Below are 7492 nucleotides of genomic sequence, written 5' to 3'. Positions count from 1 at the left end.
TACTTTTCTCCAAACTGGTACAGTGTGTGAAAAACAACTGTAAGGTTTCTCCCCAGTGTGTGTTCTCTGATGTATTTTTAATTCACTGTTAGTTCCAAACTGTTTTCCACACACTGTACAACTGTACGGTTTCTCCCCAGCATGTCTTCCTTGATGTATTTTTAAGCAACTATTTCTCTCAAAGTGTCTTCCACACACTGTACAACTGTAAGGTTTCTCACCAGTGTGTGTTATTTGATGTATTTGTGATTCATTATTTGTTCCAAACTGTTTTCCACAAACTGTAAAATGATAAGATTTCTCTCCAGAGTGTAACCTCTCTTGTTTTTTTAGGTTATCACATGTTTTCCTACAGTTGTATAGTTCATCATCACACTGTTGTGCATTAGATTCTTTTAGATTATTTCCACTTAACTTTGTTTCTTCACATATATTGTTGCTTGGGCATTGTATGTCTTCTATAAAGTTATCTTTTTGTTTTATAGCATGATAACATGGAAACTGACTCCCACAACAGATGTTCACACTGGTCTTTATGTCTAAAATAGATATAAATGATGTCAAAAAAATAGGTAATAATAAATATATCATACAATAATATATTTGATGAACATCTAAATATATTTTAGTGTTCTAATATGATTAACAGAAATAACCATATCAAAATAGTTCAGCTAAAACTAACTACGATGTAGATTTAATAGTTTCACAATTTCTAAAACCTTTCCTATCTAAATCAGAAAACAAATTGCTGGTAACATACCACATACAAGATATTTTTACTAGATAAAGTCTAAAATCACCTGTGGAAATATGATAGTACAGTGTCACAACAACCAATGTTATTTTCAGACAGTACCTTCCTGCATTAACTGTCAGAGATATTTTCTAACTTAAAGTGGTTGATTATCATGAAATCTTCTAATGATTTGTCTATTTTAACAAGTTAATCAACACCAATACTTTATAGTTCCTATTCATAAGTTCTATATATGTTAAATAAATATTTATAAAAGCCAAGATTTAGACTAAACTAAAATGTTTATATAATATTTATTCTTTTATCAAGTTAAGGTATCACTCCTCATATCTATGGAAATAAATGTGTACATTCTCTGAACAAGTTAAAACATTAACATATAGAAATGGGTATCAATCATTACTTACAAAGTTTATACATGAAGAACCGATAACAAATACTGGTCAGCTAGGAAGTTTCTTAATGTTTCATTTTATAGAAACAAGTACTGTTCTCCCCATTCATTTTGAAGCAAACTTCATACTAAAATCTTTTCAAATGTTATGTTGTCATTTTAAAGCCTTTCACACAATAATTCCCAAGTAGAAGTAACAAAAGACACACCAAACACAAATCTCTACATTTCAAGTTAATCCTGTCTCATATGGAACAATAACATATAGAAGATCACCAAGAATTCAACCAAATATTCTGACCCTCTCACTACAGGTACATCAAAGTGCAGGTTACAACCTTTTAGAGAGTTATTTACATTCAAAATATATTTAATCTGCTTTATTATCATTGTATGTGCAAAACTTGGCATCAAAACATAGTTAATGAATCAAATTATAATATCATATAACTTTTAAATTCTAAATTTAATAAAGAAATATGGAAAAATAATCCTCAATCTCCCACAGTATGAGAGATGCCACAATTATTCTCTAGGTCTCCCCTCTTCTTTCGTATATTTACCACTCCTCTGAGAGGTAAGGAATTTCACCTAAGTTAGTCACTATAGTAAAGATGTTACTAAGGCAAAGTCTAATTCTAAGAGCCTTTATTGTTTTATGTTTACAGAATCACAATCTCAAACATTCTATCCATATTCTCTTTCAGAAATTGCCAATAGTTATCTCTGACAATTTTCACTACATTATTTAAAACAATAGAAAGCCAAAGTTTAGTATATCAAATGACTTATCATATTTAATTGTTTTTAGTACAGAGTATTGTCTACTTTGATTTCAGTTTGAAAGTTTCCCTCAAGGTTTTCAGGTCGACAAACTTACAGGATGCTTTAAAGACTCTTATGTCATAGCTAGAAAGCCAGATAAATTATGATAATTATAGAACATTGTTTGCTTTGTGTATGTTACTCTTCTTTGTTCTTAGGTGCATCATTTAAGTAAATACAAATTATTTAGTGTACTAGTGCCATTAGTATAAAAAAGAAGGCTTAAATTTATTTGGCAGCCAACAGCAAAAAGAAGAAGAGGTCAAAGGTGATATATTTTCTTGTTTTTTTAAGTATATTCTTTATTATCATAAAAGCAAGTAAGATATAACAATTATAAACTTATTAAGTTAGGTTAAGTAAGGTAATGAAAAATAATAATAAAAATTCTTCATGAGGTGTGCTTGAGAGCAGCTTGTAAGTTATGTCATTCAATACAATAAAATAAGTTATACATTCACTGAGTGATTTACAACTAGTGTGATAGGATTATTAGTTAGACATGGGTGAAACAATAAAATAGGTATAAATCCATCTTTACTGTTATAAACCTGAAGCTATTTAAGGTAAAGTGTAGTTTCTTGTTACAATTTGTAGTAATTGTATAGAGAAAAACAGGGGTAAGTTAGATTTGGTATTTTTATGATGGTTACAAGGTCAGTCAAATTGAAGGATTGTGTATAGAGTTAAGGTATATAAAATAACAGATACAAAATTATTTTACTGATAAATATGTTTTATATTTATTTAGAATATTTTAGAGACTACTCAAATTAAATATGACAATTTTCAAAGGAAGAAATTATTTCTAATCTTAACAAGAAAATCACTTTACACTTGAGACAGTCAAAACTTTGACTGAATATATATATATGTATGGACAAATGTTCAGTAAAAATACATCATTAAAATATCTGATTTTCTTTGTTCTAAAGACTTGTAATATTTGAACATCTGGGTTCATAAGCCCAAATTGACCTTTATATTTTCCATACTATAACTTCTAATATATTTTGTGTATCTTCATGAAATTTTGTAAGCTTTCAGTAATCATTAAACAAAAAATCAGAATTTTTAATGAAATATTTTCACCAAAAAGTTCTCTATGAATTCATGGAGTCAGTGTTGACTGAGTTCAAAATTATTTGTATGTTAAGATTAAAAATACTTTTCTTCATTTGAAAAATCTGAAATTTCTTTTGTGAAATCTAAATAAACTTGAAACGTTTTTTTCAGTAAAATTTTATATTTTATTTGTTATTTTCTCTATCTGAACACAAAACTAGTCAATTTGACTGACCTTGTAACCACCAAAGAATAAATTGAAATAAACTTAAATTACCCTTTTCTTTTTTCATAGAATGAATTGAAATTGTAACATGAAACTGCATACGTATATTCTAAATAGCTTTAAACTCATAACATTATACATTTTTTATACTTAAATTTAATTGTTTTATTGCTCTTTGAACCGTGTTGAATTAATATTCCCACCACACAAGTTGTCAATCACTTGGCGAACATATAGCTCACACTAACCTATCAAATTACATAATGCATGGTCTACTCGTGAACATACCACATGAAAAAATATTATTACTATTATCTATTTTACCTAATCTAACCTCATTCAAAATAAATATATTGTGATTTTTACATTTTAGTAGCTTTTACAATAATAAATAAAGAATACACATGGAACACAAGAAATAAATTACTTACCTGGGTCTTAATTTATTTTCTTTGCTGTTGATGACACTTAATCCTACTTTTTTATAGTAATGGTACTTCTGCACTAAATAATGTTTTATTTAATTAATAAAGCACTAAAGAACATAGTATAATAGCATGCAAAATCAGACAATTTCCCATAACTATCACAGTTTTTCAGGCTTTCTAACAACGTAACAAAAGCCTTTAAAAATGCAGCTAAGGTTGTCAAGATGTTTCCTGTGGGAATAAAGTTTAAACTGAAAGAGAAACAGACAATTCTCTGTAGGTAGGATGAGGATCATACCATCAGTAAGTCAACTACAATACAAAAACCAGCCACCAGTAACCAACATCCATGTGGGGGTAGGAAAGAGGATCATACCAGTGGTAAGTCAACTTCAATCTAAAACCCAGCTGTCTGGTAGGGGTAGGAAAAAGGATCATGTGATCTTTACCTCAAGTCCAGCAGAATGGAGGGATTCCTGAACCTACTGCTCCATGAACGGGACCCGTGATAGTAATGTGGTAAATTAATTGACATCCGGACTATCGGCATAAGAAAGAGGTCTTGGTAATGGAAACTAACTCACTCAAAACCATCTGACAAGAATAACCCCCAGTGCAATAACATCCTCATATATGAAAACACCGAGGGATAGCTTACGAGGAAGATCTGTATTAATCTACACGTCCAACCACCATAACCCACAACAGAGTGGAGGGAACAAAAGTTGATTGGTTCAGCTCTGAATACAAAATCCAGCCACTGGGAACCAATATTCACGTGGGGGTAGGATGAGGGATCCTAATCAAAGAAGTGAACTGTATTTTGACAGCTCACTTCAAAGACACAATATCCTCTTGGATAAACCCGAATAGAGATGGAGCATCGAATTGGAGGTCATCTCGTCATTTACACTAGCAGAACACCATCACACTACTCTCAACTGAATGGTTGTAACATTATTTGTATTGTACATCAATATCACATTCAGGATGATACCTCCATGATCCACTACCCCAGTGAATTGGAACTGGACAGTGGTAAGGACTCCCATACTCCATTGGAAAAAAAAAAGGAGGGAGAAAATGTGGTGGAGAGTCGGGAGGAATGTCAACACTGGAGACAGTGCAACAGTTGACCATGAAAACTCTATTTTGAAAAGCATACCATACCTGATTTATTCAATCAAAGGCATGGCAGGGATGGGCAGCTATTCCCTTCTGCTCTACCCATGAAGTCCATGGGTGAGTACGGTCCAGAATGGGCATATTAATGAAGCAAATATATGGCAAGGAAAACCTACAAGCGATCTTGTGAAACACACCATCTCAACAGTGAGCATATTATGGCCATAGAAGTTAGAAATATGCAGTCAACATGACAGTGCAGATTTGACTATTTGAAGCATACCTGGTCAGGCACCACTCAGCATAGAGTGGGATCCAGACCGTAAAAAAAGAAAGAAAGAAAAGGGAAAAGCCCCTGATAAAAGAGGAAATATATATATATAAAAGATAACTTACCCAGCCACTGTCTCACCCAAGTCTGAAGAAGGGCTATAGGTGGAAGACTATAACTGAAATATGAGGACACGGCGATCCTTGCAGATGGTGAGATATGAACATATGTGGGGTAGTCCACATGCCTGATTGACAAATTTCATCCAAGAGACAACGAAGACGAGATGCCAGGGGAAAGGTAAGGTGTCTGATCTGATGCGAAGACACCTGGAACAAATTATGAGATGAAGCAGATAAGGAAGAATAAGCCCTTCAATTTAAAAGCCGAACCTAATTGGTCAGGGTGGAAGCAGAAAGAACAGAGGATGTTTGCCAAGGAATGAATAGGTAGGAACGGACACCACGAAAGGAAGTCGTGCTGGCAACATAACAATGAAGAGTATAAATGGGACATTGTAGCCTATCTGAATCTGACCAAGGATCAAGGCGGGAAATAGAAGGAAGTGAAATTGGAGAGAAGGAGGTTTTACTCTCCCAAGCCGCCCACGTTTTGGGAAGGAAAGATCAATCCAGATAAAGGAGAGCATGTGAAACATCGATGGCAAATAAGTCCGACCAATGATGTTCACAAGCTAGTAGGAGAAGGAAATAAGTCTTAAGGGATAAGTGAAAAATCGAGCACGAGGACAGAGATTCAAACAGAGGCTGTGAAGAAACACATTAACATCCAAATCCATAAGGACTGCATGCCAAGGTGGACAACTAATCCAGAAGGAACACAACAATAGGGAAAGGGTAGGAGAAGTAAAAACTTTATGATACCTAGAAAAACAAAATGTGTGGGATAAGGCAGCACGATAACTCCTGATCAAACAGCCAAGTGAGGAAATCCATAATATGCAGAACAGTGAGTTGAGCAGGGGAAAACCCTTGACCCAAAGACCAATGATGGAAAATGTTCCACTTACACTGATAAACATTCCTAGAGGAAGGGTGAATGGAACAAGCTAAAAAAAAGCAACCCACTGGGACAAACTGGATCTCCTCGCCTGGACCAGATAAAAACCAGGAGTGAAGATGGAAGATATGAAGAGTTGGATGAAACCAGGTAATGTACTGTATCAGAATTTCATTCTTCTTGGAGGGGTGGTAAATAAAGTAGAGAAGAGAGGATACCTAGAGAACAAATGTCAAAACTCTCACACTAGGGCAAATCAAGGATTTGTTTTTAATATTGCCTTCTGCAATTAAGTACTTAAAACTTGTATAAAATTAAAATTTGCATCATTAGCTACATTTTTATGCTGTATTTATTTGTATACCATGATAAGAAAGTAGCTTAATTAAATTTTGAATGTAACTCACTAAAACCTCTCGACTTGAACAGAAAAAGATGCCTGTAGAGAAAGTGTTAATGAAAAAATCTGATTTTTGTATACAAAAGACTTGTAATGTTTACTGAAAGCTTGCTAAACCTCCTGAAGATACAAAAATGTATTAAAATTTACAGTTTGGAAAAGATTATGGTTACTTTAGTATTACAAGGTCAGTCACTCCAACCAAACCTATATAGCTAGTGTCAAAGAAAAGTAAAGAGTTTTAGATGTTTGTACTTACCAGATGTTCTTTCTAAACCAGATTCAATATCTATTTGAAATTCAGTTTCTGTTTTCACATTCATAAGATTACAGTGTGAACTACCCTGATCCTCATCATCACTGTAACTAAACTTTGAAATAACATCATCATGTAGTAGATCACCAGGCTTCTCCATTTTCACTCGAACAGATAGGTTCTAAAATGAAACAACATAATGAAAAAGCTAACAGAAATAAAAAAAAATCCTATTATCATTACAGTTCGCTACCTTAAAACATGATGATATAATTAACCCATTTGCCCCGGGTATCCTTTACTGTGCATGACACAAGGTTTTAGTGTCTTACATTTAAAATTTTATTAGAATAGCATAAAATCTCAGCTAATAATCCATATTTTAATAGTATACAAGTTTTAAGTTCTTAATTCTACAAGGCAATATTTAAAACAATCCTGAATTTCCACTACTGTGACCCACGTGACACATTTTGTCTTGGCATGTCATCATCTCTGTTTTATCCAATACCCCTAAAAAATGTAAGAAATTAAATGTAAAATACTCTCTATAAAATCGTTATTGCTCAAAGAAACCATAATTTTTATAGCCTTCAATTTGTTTGGTTACAGAGCTATCAAATAGAAAATCAGACCCCTCCTGCCACACCCACCTGTCACATCATGTCTTTCACAATTTGTTGATAGTTGTCTCTTGCGTTTCATTATATATTACCTATAAC

At 33.0% G+C, this 7492-nt stretch overlaps 1 pseudogene; it reads right to left on the bottom strand.

Annotated features, from left to right (window-relative positions):
- Positions 1–7492, bottom strand: part of LOC106461910 — a 100478-nt pseudogene that overhangs the window by 76210 nt on the left and 16776 nt on the right.

This window comes from Limulus polyphemus, unplaced genomic scaffold (assembly GCF_000517525.1).
Source record: "Limulus polyphemus unplaced genomic scaffold, Limulus_polyphemus-2.1.2 Scaffold1057, whole genome shotgun sequence".
Classification (NCBI taxonomy): Eukaryota; Metazoa; Arthropoda; class Merostomata; order Xiphosura; family Limulidae; genus Limulus; species Limulus polyphemus.
This window is presented reverse-complemented; position numbering and strand designations above follow the sequence as displayed.